General features: G+C 38.4%; 1 protein-coding gene across 3 annotated transcripts in view; it reads right to left on the bottom strand.

The window, feature by feature from the left end:
* The window catches only part of LOC128855449 (cytoplasmic polyadenylation element-binding protein), a 99,306-nt gene extending 79,599 nt beyond the window's left edge, over nucleotides 1–19,707 (bottom strand). The window contains exons 1-2 of one of the 3 annotated variants that reach the window (XM_054090354.1): nucleotides 19,263–19,706; nucleotides 18,906–19,193 (exon numbers count right to left, since the gene is read on the bottom strand). The gene's annotated coding sequence lies outside the window, so the exon portion shown is untranslated. Of the gene's footprint in view, nucleotides 1–18,905; nucleotides 19,194–19,262 lie in introns of all 3 variants that reach the window. The other 2 variants (XM_054090355.1, XM_054090357.1) reach the window with 2 other exon arrangements.
* Between the last annotated feature and the right edge of the window lie 984 nt (nucleotides 19,708–20,691).

The following is a 20,691-nucleotide window of genomic DNA, read 5'->3' as shown; positions in this document are numbered from 1 at the left end:
AATACACTTTAATATTCAGTATAGTGCCCCTGGTTGGCGGCTGCCGTAGCCGAATGGGTTGGTTCGTGACTACCATTCGGAATTCAGAGGGAACGTAGGTTCGAGTCTTGGTAAAATACCAAAATGAAGTAAAAGTTAAAAAAGGTAGGCAATGGCCTCTGAGTGTATTTTGCTTTAAAAAGTTCCTCATAAAAAAATATCTGCCGTTCGGAGCCGGCTTGAAACTGGAGGTCCCTCCACATTTGTGGAACAACATCAAGACGCACACCACAAATAGGAGGAACAGCTCGGCCAAACACTCAAAAAGGGTGCACGCGCCAATTATATATATATATACATTAGGGTGTCCCAGGCTACAAGGGGGAATTTTTTTTTTTCGGAATTTCAATACGCATACCCTTTATTTTTTTCCATTTGACTCTAAAAACTTAAATATAAAATATTATTGAGATCGGATGTCATTAACCCGTGCCGACTTGATGTCAAACAAAGTTAGTATGAAAGCTATAGGCTCACAATAGAGAAAAGTTTAATTGAATTTTTAAATTAATTACAATAAATAAATAAAAATAAAAAACATATTTCGTATTTATTTTCTTTTTATTATAAAAGGGACATCAATCATCGAATTTTCTTTTCAAAGTTTGCTTTTTACAGTTGGGATATACCTGTCTGTGTTCTTGTACGCAACGTAATAAAAATTGTTTTTGCTCCTCTTGAACAGTGATCAAACCACGGAAGTCTTGCATTAACTTAACCACTCTTTCTGCCGTATCATTAACTGCTTTCAGTCCTAGCAGCTTATTTTTAGCCTGTAGAAAGAAATCATCATTTGACCACGAAGAGGGGCACTTGTTCAGAAAACTGTCGTCAATCTGGAATCGATTAAACAGGAACTTGCTTTTGACGGAGACGAAGTCATCAATGTTTTTCTCTGAAATTAAAACAGATAGATCAGTTATCAATTATACCTATTAGCAAACTTAGTAAAAGAACATAATCAAGGCTTAATTAACGTACCAAAAAGTGGGCCACAGAGCTCTTCTTTGGATGCAATGTAACGTTTATTGTGAGCTGTTGGGTTTTCTCTAGTTAAGTTAGCAATCATTCTTACTTTAGTTTCTAGATTGACATCATCATCAAATAAAGCCAGAATAGATACTTCATCTGTCAAATACCACAAATGCTGCCAAAACTTCTGCAAAGTTGCTTTTGAAATGCTTTTGTCTATTGTTTCGTAATTTTTCATGGCCTTCAAAAAACACAAATCCTGATACCGTGACTTTACTGCTAAAATACATTGGAGCCAGGGTTTTACGTAGGATGTCACGATGAACAGATATACGTCCAACAGAGCTGCCTTATCCTTGTTTGAAATTCTGAATTGAGAGCTAAGTAACGATATTTTTAACGCATAAATGGCTCTCGCCATCCATCGAGCCTGGTGCATAGCACCTGGTGCCGAATCTTAAATTTCTTCTCTGAATCTCCGCCAAGAAATATAATTGAAAGCTCAATTAATTCGCGATAGTCATCTCTAACGATTTCTTTGGTTAAATCAGTTTTGTAGAATTCTAGCAGTTTGTCAATTTTCGAAACATTAAAACAAGATAGTTTTTCTGTACAGCTTTGTTTTTTCTCGGGATCGATACTTTTCCAGTTTTCTCGGAATTTCTTGAATAATGGGATGTCTGGGCTTGTAGTTACCTGACTGATTTTCGCTTCAAACACGCCTTTAAGTACTAATTCGTAAACGTGATGACGGCAAGCAAAAATAAGCACTTCTCTACCCAGTTTTTGTTCGAGAAGCACACATGCTCCATTTATGCGGCCTGTGTTAGAAGCAGTAGTATCACAACAGAGAATCTGCACTTTGTCTTCAAGGTTCCAGTTCGTAATAGCATCCCAAACTGCGGCTGCCTGTTCTCTTCCTGTCGAGCTATCCAATTTAGGAACAGCAATAATGTGTTCTTTATTATCGTATGTAATAACTACCGGTAGGTGTTCTTCTTTACTTTTACGTCGTGAATCTAGAGCTGGCAACAGTTTTCCGTCCCAGTGGGCAGTTATCATGTCCGGGACCTTGTTTTGAAAATAAATTTGTATAGCTTCATTTCCGTATGAACTCTATGGATGGAGGACTTGCTTATAGGGAATTCATCCGTATTGTGCCCCAGAGCCTCAATAGTAGCTTCAATTATAAAGACAGAATCCCTCACACTTAACTGACACCTGTGTAATGCGGCAACTAACTTGGGAGTTATGATATTTTTCCGCATAGAAGTTTTATCGCGCTGAGAGGAGGCTTCTCTTGCGCTGGGCCTATTTTCTTCTAATTCTATTATTTCACAATCAGAAGAGGACTTTTCTAGTGGTGGTTCGCAAGATGATGTTGATGGGCACGTCGCTTTTCCTCCTCGATCATTCTAAGGCCCGTCCTTTCCTCTTTGTTTGTTAGTTTTTTGTCCACTCCGGCTAAGTGACCGGACCGACCTGGTTCTCTTTGGCGCTGCAAGAAGATCTTATCTTCATTTATTGTAATCGATTGAAGAGCATCGGCATGTGCAATGTCAAACAAATTCTTTAAGTTTGAAAAAAACTCCCTTCGACGCTGTTCAAACACTTCTTGAGTTTTTTTTTTGCAATTCACTCCAAACTTGGTATAAGTTAACTAGTTTCTTAACACATTTATATATTGATCTGGTCGGTATACGTGCCTTTTCCCAATAAATAACACACTCACGAATTGTGAGATTTGCACTTTCATTGACACTTAAGTTCACTTCACGAATATTAAAGAACAAAACTGCCAGTACTTGCCCGTTAGAGGGAAGTTTAGAACCGGTGATTTGATGTTTTACGTCCCCTATTAGAAATATCTCCTTTTTGGAACTTCGTTACTCCACTGACATGTTGACTACACGAAAAAAACGCGATTACTAATAAAATAAACAAGTAATTACATGCAATCAATCCGACAGTTCGCGCGCGCCGTACTATACAAGTACCGACAGGTTTCCGCTCAACTCGGCACGGGTTGCCGTGATTCTAAATAGACGAAACTTTATTTTTGGATGTTTTGAGACCATTCAAACAAAATAAGAGGGTATGCGTTAAAAAAAAAACACTTTAATTTTTTTGGGACACTCTAATATACATATATACATATCTCCCTGAGCAATACACTTGCTCCAATGAAATTCCTATTTATGAACTCCATCCCTGAGGTGAACATCTGGAAAGGTTGCAAAATATGACTCATCATTTGATGAAAAACGCTTTCCATGCGTACATTTTCTTCGGTCCGAAAACAGGTGGAAGCCGCTAGGGGCCAAGTCTGGTTGGTGGATGCCCCAACAACTCGAATTTTAATTTATGGATTTTAGCCATTGTGGAAATCTCTTGTGACACGATACGTTGTACTGATGAAAAAATTTTTTTCTTGTGCAAACTGGGTCTTTTTCACGAATTTTTTTCTTCAACTGATCTGAAAGATTGCAATATTATTGATAATTTATTGTTTTACCAGTAATTTACTACTAATCCACAAACAAAATTCCTTTCGTTTTCCCAAAAACTGGTGCTAAAACTTTTTTTGCCGATTCACACCTCTAGTTTTGATTTAGGATCACGGTGATAGGCACAAGTCTCATCCATAGTGATGGTTTACGGTCGACGCATGCCGTATTCGCTAACACTGGAATAAGAACTCATCCGAATGCGACTTTCTCAGCAACATTTAGAGCATTTTCGAAAGGATAAAGTGGATTTGGCGCGTCGATTCAAATCATCCACCTTAGGCTAGTAACAACGCCCTCTAATCGAACCGCAAAACTTATTAAGCAGCCTAGTATTGGGGATGAGGCTGCATGAGTAAGCTGATTCGACTGCTTGAGTAAACATCTTTAAGTTTTTACGTAATTTAGGTTTACGCCTGTAATAATTACCCTCCTGCCCTGCCTGTTTGTTTAGCATTAATAGTGCGACAATTCATATCATAATTTCAGATACTTGCTTATATATGTAAGTAAAAAATGTGTCAATTTCGGCAAATCGTCCGTACGATAATAATAAGAATGCAACAATTATGTGATATGAATCTCTCATTCTTTAGCTGAAAGCTCACCGTGAACCCATTTTTTCCTTTGGCTGGAAACAAAATGGAGTCATGGTGCGCATGAACGGCTGGTACACTTAATATTTTCATAAAACTCGCTTAGCACACTCTGTGCGTTTAAAGTCATACAGGGTTGCCAATATTCGACGGACCCACCTGGCAACCCTGTATCTTTTGACAGAGATGTCAGATCGCTTAATGACATACCGCGTTGAAAGCGCCAGTCTAAGCAGATTTTTATCATGGAACAGTACACACCACGGGAGCGCTCCCAAATTGTTGAAATTTATATTCAACAAAAGAAGTCAATTGTGAAAACTCAACATGCGTATAAAAAATTAAAAATATGGAAAGTGCGCCTTCTAAGAACACCATTAAACGTTTGTACGAATGGTTTTCAACTGGTGATGCTCTTTCTAATCCATCTAGTCTATCACCACTTGATGTTTTTATCCAAGGAGAGGCCGTGAAGGCCATCTGCAAGCTAAAACACAATAGGAATTGGTGCGGCCCCTGTCCGGCATTAGACAGCAGAGTAGGCATGGATTTCGATCCAACGATCCTCGCCATGCATGCGCTTTAACTCCATGCCATCCAGAGTCGTGCTTGACAAGAGATACACTGTGGTCAAACTCAAAAAATGAGCTCAGCAAACACTGTTTTCGCATTTTCACGGATGGCTTCAGGACCGAGTACGGCTCCAGCTCCACGTCTACGTAAAATCCAGCGGGAAAAACTAGACTTTGCTATGTGTAGGTATCTCTAATTCAAGCGAAGGTGTATGCTGTTCAAAAAGCAAAAACTTTGTTGTGAAAAACAGGTGGGGAGGCAGATCTCTACATGTCTGTAGCGACAGTAAAGCTGCACTCATAGCCTTGGACAGCCCTCCATCCACTTCAAAGGTAGTTAGGTCCGGTAAATCCAGATTGAAATACGTCGATAGATTTCATAACCTCTGACTCTTTAGCAACAATGGGAATTGAGGTCAACTTCTTTGGCCCGGAGTCCGTTCCGCCACTTCCTTCTGCAGCCATCAAAGCCACGGTTAGCAAACGAGTTACTCTAACCCGCAAGCGAGATTGGCAGGCTGAGAGAGGCTGCAAATGGACCAAACTGATGTTACCTGTCCGTGATTACCATGCCCGACCGACTGTCGCAGTTCCTCCTGTTACTAAACAGAAGGGACAATAAGAGGCTGGTTGGACTGATGAAGGGCCACTTTCTACGGGTCGGGATAAGCAGATATAAATCCGGGCCGTTCCGGTTATGTAGAACCGACTGTCGTGAGAACGGGTTTCCTACGTATTTTTGTGCGTTGTACTTTTCAAAGTTCAAAAGGGCGGTAATAAGCGACTCCACAATTCTCAGAGTATTCCATTTGACGCTCTTAGCTCAATTTTTCAATTTTACATCTGTCATACTGAATCCCACATTTTGAGTTTAGAAGTCATTTTTATCAGCTTAGCTCATAACAATTTGCAATTCGGTTGTGTGGCGCTATAGCACGAAGAAAGTTGAGATATCTTGACCAGATGTGGCCGAAGGAAAGGCACATACGCTCAGCCCAACCCAGCTCTCTCTCAGGATGAAAGGAGGCCATAAAAGACCACGAAAAGCTCCAAAAATTCTTCCTACGACATCTACTACAGCTGCTATGCGACAAAGTTCAAATTTGGAGTTGGCTTTGCTGTTGGATAGAGAATTTGCGACGAACGCGAAGAACGAGGAGACCAAAGAGAGCTTCTATGAGCTCCTTGAACAAGCCTACGATGGCTGCCCCCGCGACGATGTAAAAATCGTGCTTGGTGACTTCAATGCCAGGGTGGGCAAGGAGGGCGTCTTTAGTGCCACAGTCGGACGACAAAGCAGCGAACCGAGCTAGATGGCGCCATCTAAGTCAATAGGCCCTCAAGCCCTTAAAAGCTCATATTATATATCATTGCCTACTGGTTATCTGACCACTACCAACTGTCATGAATAAGGTTTTTACAAAACTCGTCTATCTTTCGTTGTAGGTTCTTCTAGTTGTGGGGCAACAACAATGCGCACAACACAAATTCGAGGGCAAAGTCATCCAACTACCCTGCAAAGGATGTACTCCCCAGTTACATATAAATATAATATATACATATATATTAGTAGTGAATATGCTGACATGGGTGACATAGTCATGGTCATAGACCAGTAGGTCTGGCAGATCCCAACTTCTACGAGTATAGGGCCATCTGCTTTTCTATCGATTTAATTTTTCATGTCTTACTAAATTTTGGATCAAATTCAAATACTACTTACAAACATACCGGCAGTTATTTTTCTTGTCTTGATATTTTATTATTTAAACATAAAAAGGCTATACAGCCTTTACTGGAAAATGTGAATTTATTTTTAGGACTTCTTTCTATTTCATGCTCCATATGATAATTACCAGGATATTAAATATTTTTTATAGCTTTTACTTTTGTGTTGTGAATGCTGCTGCTATTCTTAGCTTTTACTTATATACCTACATCCCCACACATACACACACACACACTTACAAACAAGCGCAAGTACATGTAAAGGCTTTAATATTTATTATTGCCGCAAAAGTTAATCGATGGAAAAGTTTGTTTGCGGATATGTTTGTCATTTATTGTGAGTAGAAAGGATATTTTGGCATGTTGCACAGCATCGACATTGGTATTGAGTGTGTTATTTATATAACTGGCAATTGGTGCAAGTACGTATGGACGGGTAATACACAGCAGTAAGTAGTAGATATGCTGCGAAGACTGACTGCGTACCGAATACTTATTTTGATGCCTTTCGATGAAAGCGAATTACCTGCGCCAATGAAGGTAAACCTAAATATATAATACATTTTGGCTTTGTGCTCAGGTTTTATTTGTGTGTGTATATGTTCTCGCAAGCGCATTTGCAGATAAAGTTGAAAGATAGTTATTTACTTTTTTTTAATTAATAAAAAATAAACTTCAAAAAAAACAAAAAAAAATTTAAATATCTAAAAATGTGAAGATCATAATATTTGTATTATAAAGGGTTTTTTAATAAGAGGTGTTATTTGATATTCAAAGAAAAATGCTATTTTTTAATATAAATGATCGGATGTTTATTTCATTATAAAGAGGAAGGTATGCCGTTAATAGTAGAAAATAACATCAGGCAAATGAGCACCACGACCATGCTTACAGGACAATATTCTTTTCATGAAATTTCCTCGATAGCCTCACGAATTCCATCTTTGAGGTCTTGAATCGACCCTGGGCTGTTGTCGCAGACCTTCTCTTTCACGTCGCCCCAAAGAACAAGAAAAGTCACAAGGTGTTAAATCACAAGATTTCGGTGGCCGATTGTGATCGCCTCTGCGAGCGATAACACGGTCCGGAAAGCTTTCCCGTAAAAGATCAATGGTTTCGTTGCTTATGTGGCACGTAGCGACGACTTATTGAAAATAAACGTTGTCCAGATCAATACCATCCAATTTTGACCATAAAAAATCGTCAATCAACAAATTCAACAATAACTCTTGGATTTTCTGAGCCCCAGATCCGACAATTTTGCTTGTTGACGAAGCCACCGAGGTGGAAATGGGTCTCATCACTCAAGATGATTTTTCGATGAAATTCCGGATAATTTTCATGTATTTCAACGACCCAATCAGCAAATACACGACGTAGTTGATGGACTTTATAAGTCTTAAGAGCCAAATCTTTATGCAAATTACGGTGCAATGACGTTTGTGGAATGCTTAATTCCAAAGGACGACGAGGCATGGGCAAACCTGGATTTACTTTAACACTTTCGGCTACGACAGCAATATTTTCGGCTATTCTTGAGCGACATGCACAGGTTTTATTCTTCACATCACTAGCTTGTCCCAACAGCTTGCATTTTTTAACCAATTTCTGTATTGCGGTCCGATAAGGTGCTTCACGATGATCCAAAAATGATCGTCTCTGCCAAATTTTCACCATTTTTATAGTGAATTTTAATGGCGTAGTTTCTACTTGTCAAATACCAAAAAATGAAAACTTCAAAAGTGACATCTACCGAAATAGCGGGCTATTCAAAATAACACCTGTTATTGGAAAACCCTTTAGTACTAACACCATCTTTTATCGAACCTCAAAACTTATTGAACAACCTAGTATACAAAGAGACAAGCGATAAGGGCGCGTGAAGGCCAAAATAAAGATCTCTCAAAATATTTTTTTTTATTTATTAAAAAACTTATTCAGAAACAAATTTGAAGAAGGTGGGTGTTGATTGTTTCGTCTGGATTGTTTTCAAGGATTTCGCGATTTACTGCGAAATTTTGTTGTTTTGCGCCTTTCAGAAGCTCTAGGATTCTACTCACTCAACTTCGCTTAGTTGGAAACGCTTGTTTTGCCGAAATTGGCGCAAACGTCACTAACAACCATTTATGGATTGGGCAGATTATGCTTACGCACACAGATTCCAAGCGTTCAAACGTTCTACGTATTAATCAAAGCAGAAAGAGGCTAATTCTGATTGCCTCAATCGTTGCGACCAAGAAAACATTGCAGCCCAAAATTCGATATTCGACTTGTATCAATAAGCTAATAATATTCGAGAAGGCTAAATCGGGTAATTAACAGTCCAAAAATTTATTTCCCACGCCATTAAACTTGCCATCGCTAGGCAATAAGTAAGTAATTAGAAGTTAACACAGCGAGATAACCGCTAATTGGTCATCAAAAAGCCCAACTAATAAAAATCAAAAAGTGCAACCACCATTTCCCATTTTAATCTTATCAAATTATAATCCACTTACTTATACACAAGTAATAAAGTCATACTGCGAATCAAGGATAAATACCAAAGTAAATGAACAACTTTCTGTGCATTAAGGCGCCTGCGTCTTTGTGTATGTACGCGAATGTATGTATGGATGCGCGCATGAAAGCAATTTCCCACTTCGTATTCCGCTTTTGGATACCGCAATGAAGAGTCATTAGGAAATGTGCCAGTTAAATGCTTTTAGATGTTGCAAACGCAAAAATTTTGCTCATTATTGCAATATTATTTTTTGAATTTGTTTTATACCCCAATTTGAAATTGATTTTAGTGAGTGCGAGTGCTAGTGCGAATACGAATTCGAGAGTTTTTACGAGCAAGCAAAGTGGCAGGACGTTTAAAAATATAAAAGTACGAGCGTACGGCTGTACACGGCTATGTGTGTGTGTGCGGGTTTTTTTCTTTTATATGCGACTAGTACTGTATGGAGATAGTAAAGGCAAGCATGCAATAGGCGAATGAAAGCGAGGTTGTGAGTTTCCTAATAGTTATATGTACAGCGTTCTTATGTGTGTGTGTATGCCGCTCAACTTGTAGGTTCGTATGTGGGTTTCGTGAAGCTTGCACGCTTCTGTGTGTGTATGCATTATCCTTTCGTTTGGGTAAGTTACGTTGAGTGAACCTATTATTAGAACTATAAATCAGCAGGAAATGAGCAAAACGCAGCGAAAGAAAAATCTGCGTGCATTTGTATGTACAACGAAGTGCAAACATGTAGACAGATATACGTATGTAATAGTAATGACAGCAACAAAAGCATTCATACATACAATGCCAACAGAAAAGCACCAGCAGCAGCAGGAGCAGCAGCAGCATCAGCACCAACAGCAACAGCAACAGCAACAGCAAAAGCAATGACAGTCACAGTTCCCGCAGAATAGAATAGTGTAAAGTAGATGCGAATAGAATGAAATAGAATGGAATATACGTATATGGATTGTGTTTGGTAGTAAAATTGCGTGAAGTGCCTTGTCCCTGTGCTCGCCTCCAACCCCCACACGTTCGCACACTACCCCACCAACCAACCTATCCTTGTCACTGGTTCACAAACTTTTACTGCGGTAATGGAGAAAATCTACGCCGAGAAGCGAGAATGTTGGGTGTGATGCGGTGCAGTGGTGGTGGGTGAAGTGTGTTAGAAAAGGGTGGCTAGTTTGTAGTGTGTAGTGGCTGAAGGCTGTGTGCGTTCTGGCCTAAGTCAGAACATTATGTAGCAACAGCTGGGATGTGCAAAGACGTGCTCTGAAAGCCGGCAAATGTTTAGCTGTTATGTGCATACCAGTGGCCAACGGGCCGTGTATGATGAGAACAGTCAGCGTGGAAGAGTGAGTGCTGGGAGGGGGAGAGTGAGAGAAAAAGGTCTCATTGTCAAGTCGGATGACGTGTGTGTGTGTGCGCTTGTGTGTGATAATGTGTGATGGGAGTGTGCTGGGTTGAGACGATCAGAGGAATATGAAAGCTATGTTATAATGAATTTGAACTCCGTTTCGGCGAAATTTCTATAGCCTGCAGACAGATAGCGCTAGCAGAGATTTGGGAAACCATAATGTTACTAATTTACTATACTTAATAAAATAATTTCTTTCTGAAGCTGTTTTTTTTTGGTTTGTTTTTGAGAAAACAAAAAAAAAAAGTTATAAGGGTCTCTAGCGAACAATTGGTGAAGTAGTTCACCGCCCATTATGAAATACAGAAAACTATATTATAATTGAGTATCTATTTTTCAGAATACTGCTATCAAGACAGCCATCGGATGTCTCTTGATGTCCCCCCGGCAACATCTACACAATAAGGCAGCGATGCCACCTGTCAAGGAGCACAACAAAATGCTCAACAAGCAGTTTCTGATTGGGTGCTACCGCAGGTATCCCCATTGCCGACATTTGCTTGAGATCGAGCCACCTCTAAGGCACGGTAGGACACACTTTAACTACACTGACGAGATCCAGGACCAAATACATCTAAAACTACTGAACCGGATAGTATACAGACAAACATGAAAACACATTCATCGGAAGACCCTTGCCACCGTCCTAAACTCCCGACCCTCGAATGCCATTATCGGAGTCCAAACAGCACCTATTGTAGACGAAGAGCTCCAGCTTCCTTGCGAGATTCGCGCAACTTTAGCCCAATTACGTTCTGGAAATTGTAGTAGGTTAAACTCGTACCTATCCAGAATCGACCCCGACATACCAAATATATATCCATGGGAAGGAACACCGCACGATACTAACCACTTCTTCAAATGCCCTATTAAACCTACTCATCTAAGAAGGAGTGGGGTGTTCTTCTGGACCCAACCTATCGAAACAGCACGCTTTTTGGGTATACCATTAGATAAGTTAGACGGAGACGACCGGTGACTACATCGCACAGACAGGGTTTAGTAAACTGTTACAGCAACTGAGTATCTGTTTCAAAATATAACCCTAAATATGAAGCGATACGTCATTCGTGTTATCGAGATGGCTTGGTGCATGACTACCATTCGAAAGTGCACATGTTCGAAATCCCGGGCACGAAGAGGAAATTTATAGAAAAAGTCGCTAGCGGTCGCTGCTCGGCAAACAATGATCAATCTCCGAGAGTATTTGTGCCATGAAAAAGCTCCTCATAAGAAGCCATTTGCCGTTCGGAGTCGTCTTAAAACTGTAGATCCCTCCATTTGCGGGAAACAGTTGGCAAAACAATCAACAAAAGATGTACGCACCAATTATACTTATATATAAAGGGTGTTCAATTTAGAGGTATCGGATTTTAAATTGAAATAAAACAACGAAAATTCAAATTTATTGGGTCATTCATGACATTTATTTTTTAAACATAAGCCTTTTTAAATTTTGGCCGCAACTGTTTCGTAATTCAGCCACATTCAAAAATTACGTATATTTTTGGCAATTTTTTCTGCTGGCGGTGTTGGGTGTTTTCTTCCATATAACGAATGCTCGATTTTTTTATGTTTATATATATATCGTTTCTTATATTGTTATGTCATCCAAATTATAATTCTCTGTAGCAAAAGTGCGTGGGTGTAAAAATTCACTTTCACAAGTACTTTACATGCACAGCGTGGTTGCTATAGGAATTTCAAAATTACCTTTGTCGCCAGGCAAATTCAAATACAAACGCTTGCAACCAGGTTAAAATTACCACATAATATATGTGTATAGGTGTATAATTAATTAAATATTTATTTCACGTAGGGAACCCGTCTTTTATTTCTATGTAGAAAGCTACTTGAAGCAGCAGGCCACGATATCTTGTAGCAAAAAAGTTGAAGTGGTTTTATTACCTCTGTAGTATTTTTTACCCAGTAGCGACGAACGCCGGGTTAAAATAAAGTAAGTCTAATATATTTACTATATACACACATATGTACTTACATAAATAGTCGTTATTTATCCCAACGCTTCCCAGTTTTCGAAATTCCACTTCGCTTATATGGTAAAAGGGTAGTGCTCACTCTCTATTCTTTTTTAAAACGAAATAGCAGAAATTCTGATCAGAGTGTTCTATAGGTTCATAATAATACCATATGTAGATATGCATACAGGTTTTTGCGCTCAATATATTCTTCAATCTGTGCTATGTGTCTTAGTGTTGTTCCACAAAGGTAGAACTCTACGATTTTAAACTTTCTTCGCATAAATTTACTCAGAGGCCTGCCACTGCCCGTCGTGGCAATAACAACTTTGTTTTGTTTTTTTTTTTTGTTTTTTATACTTGAAATTTCCTACTCTGTCTACATATTTCGGAAAATAATTCTCGTATTTGTTAAGGCCCGAGACTATAAAATATATTCATTCACTCGATTGAGCAGATAAATTTAAAATGGGAAAAAGCTTTTTACAGAATTTTCACAATCGCCCAAAGTATAAAATTAATAGTAAAAGACAACAATTTAGACAACAGAATAGCTGTGAATGGTAGCACCATTTTTTTAAACAATAATACATCATTTGTCTAATCCAAGATCAAATAGCAGCGATATCGGTAATTTAAAAAGTGACGTAACCGTAATTTTTGGTGATTTCAATAATGGTTCCAAAGATTAAGTAATAGTCAGTGCATCATTGTACACTAAAAATTAAAACTGTGTGCAAAAAACTGGAGAACTCTACTTTTATGGATTTTATATTTCCAAATGGTAAAGTACGAATTATGAGGAGCTTTTTCATGGCAGAAATACACTCGGAGGTTCGCCATTGCCTGCCGAGGGGCGACCGCTATTAGAAAGAAGGTTTTCTTAATTTTGGTGTTTCACCGAGATTCGAACCTCCGTTCTCTCTGTGAATTCCGAATGGTAGTCAGGCACCAACCCATTCGGCTATGGCGGCCGCCGGCTTGAAACTATAGGTACCTCCATTTGTGGAACAACATCAAGACGCGCCAATTATAAACATACATATATATAAAGTACGAATTAAGGGGGTAACTCCTGCAGCACTTTCAAATTTTCCATTTTTTTTTTCTTTAGAAATTCATTTACAATCTAAACAATATATTTTTAATGTTTTAAGCTTAATAGAAAGAACTCGAAAAAGTTCTTATAAAGTCAGGGAAGTGCTGAGCGTCGAACGAAAGATGAAGGAGAACGAATTATTTTAACCGCGTTTTTCTCGAAATGCGTTTTTTTCCGCGCTGTCGAATATAACTCAAAAAGTAATAAGGATATCAACTTAAAATTTTACAGAGATATTCTTTGACATATTGGCCTTTGCATATACCTAAAATTTCATATTCAATATCAATAAAAATATTGCTTTGATCAGTTTGTTTATAAAAAGGTGTAATTTCTTTCCTTTTCTCTTCAAACTTTCATTTTGTTTGTTTTTTTGTTAAAAATAGGTAAAAATAAGTGCAAAACGGAATAATTTATTTTTATGAAACATGTTTGTTTGATTGATTTCAGTTGATTACAAGAGGCCGTGCATTCCACGGCGCAAATTAAAGGAGCCTCGTGGGAGTAGCTACAGCGCCGCTATTTTTTTTATTTTTTCAAAAAAATGTTTGTATATTAATTTAAGCATGAGAATTAATGTAATTTATTATAAGATAATAAATACTCTGAGTTTTACGCAAAAAATGATTGAAAAAATTGTTGTCTGGAAGAGTTGCCCTCCATTAATTCAAAAACTTCATTTAATTCTTCAGCCATTTATTTGAACTGGAACAATTAAATTGAACTGGAGATCTTGTTATTTCTGCAAAATGTATACCTAGAGAATATTCAAAGTATTTTTAGCCCTTCTTTTCACAAAAACAACCCAGATATTGTATTTTCTACAGCTACAGGGGTTTCATCGGGCCTTTTTGTATTTATTTCTTCAGTGAAGAGCCAAAATAATTTTAACTCTTTATTGAGTGTTTGGTCGAGCTCCTCCTTATATGATATTTGTGGCGTGCGTCTTAATGTTGTTCCACAAGCGGAGGGCCCTACAGTTTTTACGTCACCTCTGAAAGGCAAATGGACTTTTTTGAAGAACTTTTTCATGGCAAAAATGCACTCCTAAGCTTGCCATTGCCTGCCGAGGAGTGCCCGCCATTAGACACAACTTTTTCATTTTCATCATTTGATGATTCTCATGCAGGGTTTCGAACCAGGGCACTACCAGATCGTGGACACGGACCAACCCATTCGGTTACATTGTGATACCTTCAGTTAATTTATTTTCAACGCCATCAATTGAAAAGCTGAAGAAGTTCCTGGTTCGGCTGTTAGCCTTTGTTTTGTTCGTTCATTCACCGCTCATTTGTTAGGAGTCAAAGGCTATCGGCCTTAATTCAAAACTGTACTAAGGTGTAAGTCACTCACTTTAAGAATTTCTATATTAATATCAACAAAAATTCGACTGTATTTGCCAGTTTCTGTTGAATTTGATGAGGAAGTAAAACTTATTTTTGTGCTACGATTTTAACGGAACTTTTAACAGAGAGAGGCAATTTTGTATTCAATTACGTAAAGTAAGCGCTTCAATTCAAAATCAACTAAATTAGTCTACGCCATTTACTACGATTGGGAATCTTTCAGCGCACATTTAAGCGAATTTCGCTGAGAGGTTTTGGCGTAGCCTCATAAATTTAATACAAACACAAATTAACAAAAGAAGTGAAGCCTCACGATCACTTGACGCGCGTATAGATCATCGAAAAAGTTTTTGTTAGGATATCGCAAAAGGGTTCAAGACTTAGTTAATATCGAACCGTATCAAACATCTCGATGCATTTTATTTAATTTTTTCATTGCCGTTGTTATTTTTCCTTTCTTTTGTTGAATTTATGCATACACAAATTTTTAAATTTGACGCGAGGTTTCCAAACTCCAAGTATTCGAGAGAAAAATTGAGGCTAAACTTCGGTGCAGTCAAAGACAACGGCGAGTGGCTGAAGAAACTTGAACTGGACCAACTTGTAAGGGGAAAATGACTAAGATGGCTAGGCTATACCATGAGAATGGACCCCACGAGAGCTCAACGAAAAATAATTGACGCTAAAACATTTGCAACGAAAGCAAGATTCAGACCAAGATCAAGATGGATTGACGAACTAGAAGACGGCATGGGGAAACTCCAGGTAAACAAGTGGAAGGAATCAACCAAGGTTCGGGGGAAATGGAGCAAGCAACAGCTCATACAGAAGAGTACCGCCAAATAATGATGATGATAGAAATAAAAAATTACATCCAATTTATAAGTAATTTAGTTGGAGGTCGTAAGGCTGATAGAGCAATTGTCGAAGCTACATTCCGGTTCACTTGACTAGAGGCAATAATCTTTGCGCAAGAAAATGGTTATTACAGTATTTCGTCTAGTAATCTAAAGTTTTCTGATAGTTCAAGGGAAGACTGTACTTTGCTCGAAAATACATAAATTTGCATCAAAATCTTTCGCAGCAGTAAAACTTCACTTCAAGTGTAATAACACATGGGCTGAAAAGTGCCAGGCCTCACATACATAGATGCCACTAGTTTTATTGGATTCACCTCTTTTTCAGTTAGTACTAAGCTTAAAGAGATAGCTGCTAAAATTTCATGATGTTCTATCCATTAGTTCGAGAGTTATTGTGCTAAGAGTGGAGCTACTTTTGTTATTTCCCAAAAAACAGGGATCAAATAGAATTTCGTGTTTTAATGGGAAACAATATCGTTCAAACGAAGCAATGGCTTGCAAAGTTTTATGGGAACTCCGCTTCATTAAAAACAACAATAAAACGATGGTTTGCTGACTTCAAACGTGGTCTTAAAGACACCGATGATGCACAACACAGTCGACGTCCAAACGAGGCGGTAACACCAGAAAACATTAAAAAATCCACAGAAAGACTTTTAATTATCGAAAAGAGAAGTTGCTTGAGTTAGCTGACATCGTAAAGATATCAAAAGGACGTGCTGGCTTTATATTGCATGATCATTTGACTATGAAAAAGCTCTGTTCAAAGTGGATGCCGCCTTTGCTCATCATTTGTTTCACCAAGACAACGCACCGTGTCACAAGTCTATCAAAACAAAGGCAAAACTGTATGAATTGAACTTCGAATTGTTCCCACACCAAGCGACTACTGGCTGTTCGCAGATCTAAAAAAAATGCTCACCGTATGAAGAGGATTCGTTCGAATGAAGAGGTTATCGCTGAAATTTCGGCCTATTTTGAAGCAAAAGATAAATCCTTCTACAAAAGTGGTATTGAATTATTAAAGCGGCGGTGGAATGATTGCGTTGTTTCTAATGGAAATTACGCTGGGACGTGAATTTAACATGTTCTTATTAGAAATAACGTCAGGAGCTTCCAGGTAGCTTCCTATAATTTAATTTACTATCGATTTTGGATATAACCTTTTTTAAAAAGGATCCTCGAACAGAACGAAAAAGGCCACATCCGGATGCCCAACCGAAGGTGTTAAAAAAGTTGTCCAACGGAGAGTTAAAAAATAATTGAGTGATTAGGTGCACAACTAAGTTCCCGCTGTTTGTCAATAGATGCCGCTAGCAGTGTGTGCTAGTCGATTCTAACATAACCTAAACGTCATAAACCAAGCTTAGACATATTGTAAACAAACTGCTTCGACACATTAGTGACTTTGTTTTGGTATCATATAGTTTTGGTTTTGTGAAAATGTCTGGTTTTGTGCCGAATAATCGTCATTTGCGGGAAGTGTTGGTTTTCCTCTTCCTCAAAAAAAACGACGGCTGAAGCGCGTCGAGAGCTGCAAAAAGTTTATGGAGATGCTGCTTAAGTGAAACAACGTGCCGAGATTGGTTCCGTTGCTTCAAAGACGGTGATTTTAATGTTGACGACCGTCCGCGTGAAGGAAGACGCTGAATTGGAGGCATTACTCAATGAGGATCCGTGTCAAATGCAAGAAGAGCTTGCTTCAGTATTAGGAGTTCCCCGCCAATCCATTTCCAAGCGATTGCAAGCTTTGGGAATGTTTCAAAAACAGGGGACTTGGTTCCTTATGAGTTAAAACCAAGGGATGTTGAACGTCGTTTTTTCGCCTGTGAACAACTGCTCCAGTGGCAAAAAAGGACGGGTTTTCTTCATCGCATCGTGACGGGTGATGAAAAATGGATTCATTACAGCAATACAAAGAAAAGAAAGTCATAGGGACTACCCGGTCATGCTTCTACGTCGTCGCCTCGGCCGAATATTCACGCTGCGAAGGTTATGCTATGTATTTGGTGGTACCAAGTTACTGTTATTTATTATGAACTGTTAAAACCAAGCGAAACGATCACTGGGGATCGATATCGACTTCAATTGATGCGATTGAGCCGAGCACTGCGCCAGAAGTGCCGCAATACGCGGATAGGCATGAAAAAGTGATTCTATAGCATGACAACGATCGGGCTGACGTTGCCAAATCCATTAAAACCTACCTGGATACACTGAAATGGGAATTCCTACCCCACCCGCCATATTCTCCAGATATTGCACCGTCCGATTATCACCTGTTCCGAACTATAGCACATGGTCTAGCTGACCAGCAGTTCCATTCATATGAAGACATCAAAAAATGGCTTGGTCCGTGGATAGCCTCAAAAGATGAACAGTTTTATAGCGACAAAATACGAAATCTACCGGAAAGATGGGGAAAAGTAGTAGCCAGCAATGGGCAATACTTTCAATGATTTACTTGTAACCATTTTTTCAGAATAAAGTGGAATTTTCATAAAAAAAACAGCGAGAACTTAGTTGCGCACCAATAAAAATTATTTAGTGCAAGTGGCTCCTCAAAAATGGTTTGTAAGAATAAATTGACAATAAGAAGATGTTAAAAAATTTGATGAGTCTCGTGATCTACTTCACTAGATGCTACCACATATGTATGCCGGGTTACTTAAAAAATTTCAAAAAACGTCATACGTCGTACAATTCTGGTTTATTTCAAAAGCCCTAAAATTAACAGAGATTAAAAAAAAAATCCCGTATGTCTTCTTGTCGCCACATAAGCCACTTAGCTTGCAGATTTATTTAGACATAGAATTTTTGAAGAATTATTAGTGATTACTTTATTGAAATAATATTTAATAACGTGTCTTGAAGACAGACTTCAATAAAAGATTAGCATAAATATTGCCGCCCAATTTGCCAAATCTCTACTTTCAAACTGTTCTCTTGATTGAAGCCTGTGATCGCGATTGTAAAGAACTTTTAAAAAATACTTAACAATACATGCAAGGGTATAAAAGCTGTGACGAGAGGGACTACAACGAATAGCAAACGACTGTTAAGGCGTTAGCGGCCGACCCCTCCCGTTTTCCGTAGTTTTTTCTATGCTCGTCTTGTTTCTCATTTTTTTTAACTTGACTCATTTTATGCCTTCGCCATTTGCAGATGATGTTTTTCAATGGCGATACTGTTATAATTTTACACAAGCCTGAACAATAGCAACAATTTACTTTTTGGTTCAATAGCTGACTCGTGCATACATTTGTAAGTATTTAGTAGCATTTATTGTTAGCACATACCCGCAATTCCAATATGTTTTAAACGTTCACTGGCTCTGCCAACGTCTCCGGTACAGGCACTGCAGAGGCACTCGCAGACAGTCACAGGAACCACGCGTATGCGAGTGATAAGGCTGAGCACAGCACTCCCTGGCTGGTATAAGTTTGCACAGCGGGTATGTATTGGCGTACTACCGTATCGAGGGCTCCTCCCGTGGCGACTGCTTAGTAGATGTACGTAGGTGCTGCGCGTTCTGCTGTTGGGGCGGCGGTTGCTCTACTATGCTCCGCAGCTGCTTAGGTGTGATGCTGTTGGAAGCACGTTTTCCGTATTCAATGATATAAAATATGCGAAATGCAAAACGGAAGCGTACGCACCGTTACTTTTACTTACACACCGCGCACCGCTCGCTTGTGCCTTTGTACGTATGCGCCTTTTAGCAAATTCTCTAATACATATTTTACTCTAATTATTTTTGCATAATTGTGAAACACTTCACACAGCAACCAACCAATCAACAACACTTCGGTTCCGCGATTGCGGTTCACATTCACAATTTCCGATTTTTTTTACGAAAAAAATTTCATTTAAAAATCTCGTGCTATTGTAGTTTTTTGTTTAGTTTTTTATTTTTTTTGTTTGAGGTTCTTCGCTCGTTTTTATTAGTTTTTTAACATATTTATGTGTATTTTTATTTGATAAAAAATATTTTTTGCACTTTTGTCTTTCTCGGCGTTCGCTTAAAAAATTAAAACCTCACCTTCCAACTAAAATCAGTAACTGCGAGGCAAAACTCGAGTTGGTCTCATCGATGCCTGCGAGTTGGAAGCCACAGTCACAGCCATAGCCACAGCCATCGCCACAAGGCGTTTCATCAAAGTCGGAGCGCATATCCACGAAGTACATTGAGAGAGCGCATATAGAGGAGCGCATGTGAGGGGGCGGGAAGATTGTTGGGAGCTGTTCGAAAGGATGCTGGGCACAAATATGTGTTCGCTGTATAGGTTGAAACGCAACATGTTTGAGCGCTGAGTTTTAGATGTGTATTTTTGTTGTTGGAATCATATGATTCGTTTATTACAATAAAATTAATTCATTTACAGGGGAACCATAAATTAGTTTTCGTAAGGCTTTACCTTTTACCCATTAATTAATTTTTTTTTAACAAAACGAAATCTTCTGGTGCTTTCTTTTCTCGAATAAAATATTCCTCTTTATATACCGATACTGAAAATGTGAAAATACCCTGTGACTGTGAAAATGCCCTGATGTTGCGTATTTTATAGGCGAATAGAACAAGAAAAATTCAAGGCTTCCACAAATTTTATATTTAATACAACTAAATATAAAGATTGTAGATATGTACAGTGAAACCTCCCACAAGCGGACACTCACGGTTCCACAATTTTCGTCCGCTTATGGGGAGTGTCCGCTTATGGGGGTTGAAAAAAACTCTAGGTTAAAATTACTATCCCACCTCTTTAAATAATTTTTTTATGTTCTTTTATGGTACGTTCAGTTTTTTTCATATTTATTGAAAAATATATATGTATATATGTACATTTTTATATTGGGAACAATGAGTATATTTACACATTTAAATATACATATTTGATTGAACATATTTATATTTTAGGCTTCAAAAATTCATATACCGTAGTCTGTCGTAGATTTTCCTGTTTATGTTTCAGAAAAAGGTTTTCAAGATTACATTCTAAAGTCTTAGCGTATTGGAATCCAGTAATATCGTCTCTTAGAAATTGTTTAATGCTTCAGGATATGACTTGATCTGACATTCATCCTGGA

The sequence above is a fragment of the Anastrepha ludens genome, chromosome 2 (assembly GCF_028408465.1).
Source record: "Anastrepha ludens isolate Willacy chromosome 2, idAnaLude1.1, whole genome shotgun sequence".
NCBI classification, from domain to species: Eukaryota; Metazoa; Arthropoda; class Insecta; order Diptera; family Tephritidae; genus Anastrepha; species Anastrepha ludens.
Note: the sequence above shows the minus strand (reverse complement) of the source record. Positions and strands in the feature narration are given on the sequence as shown.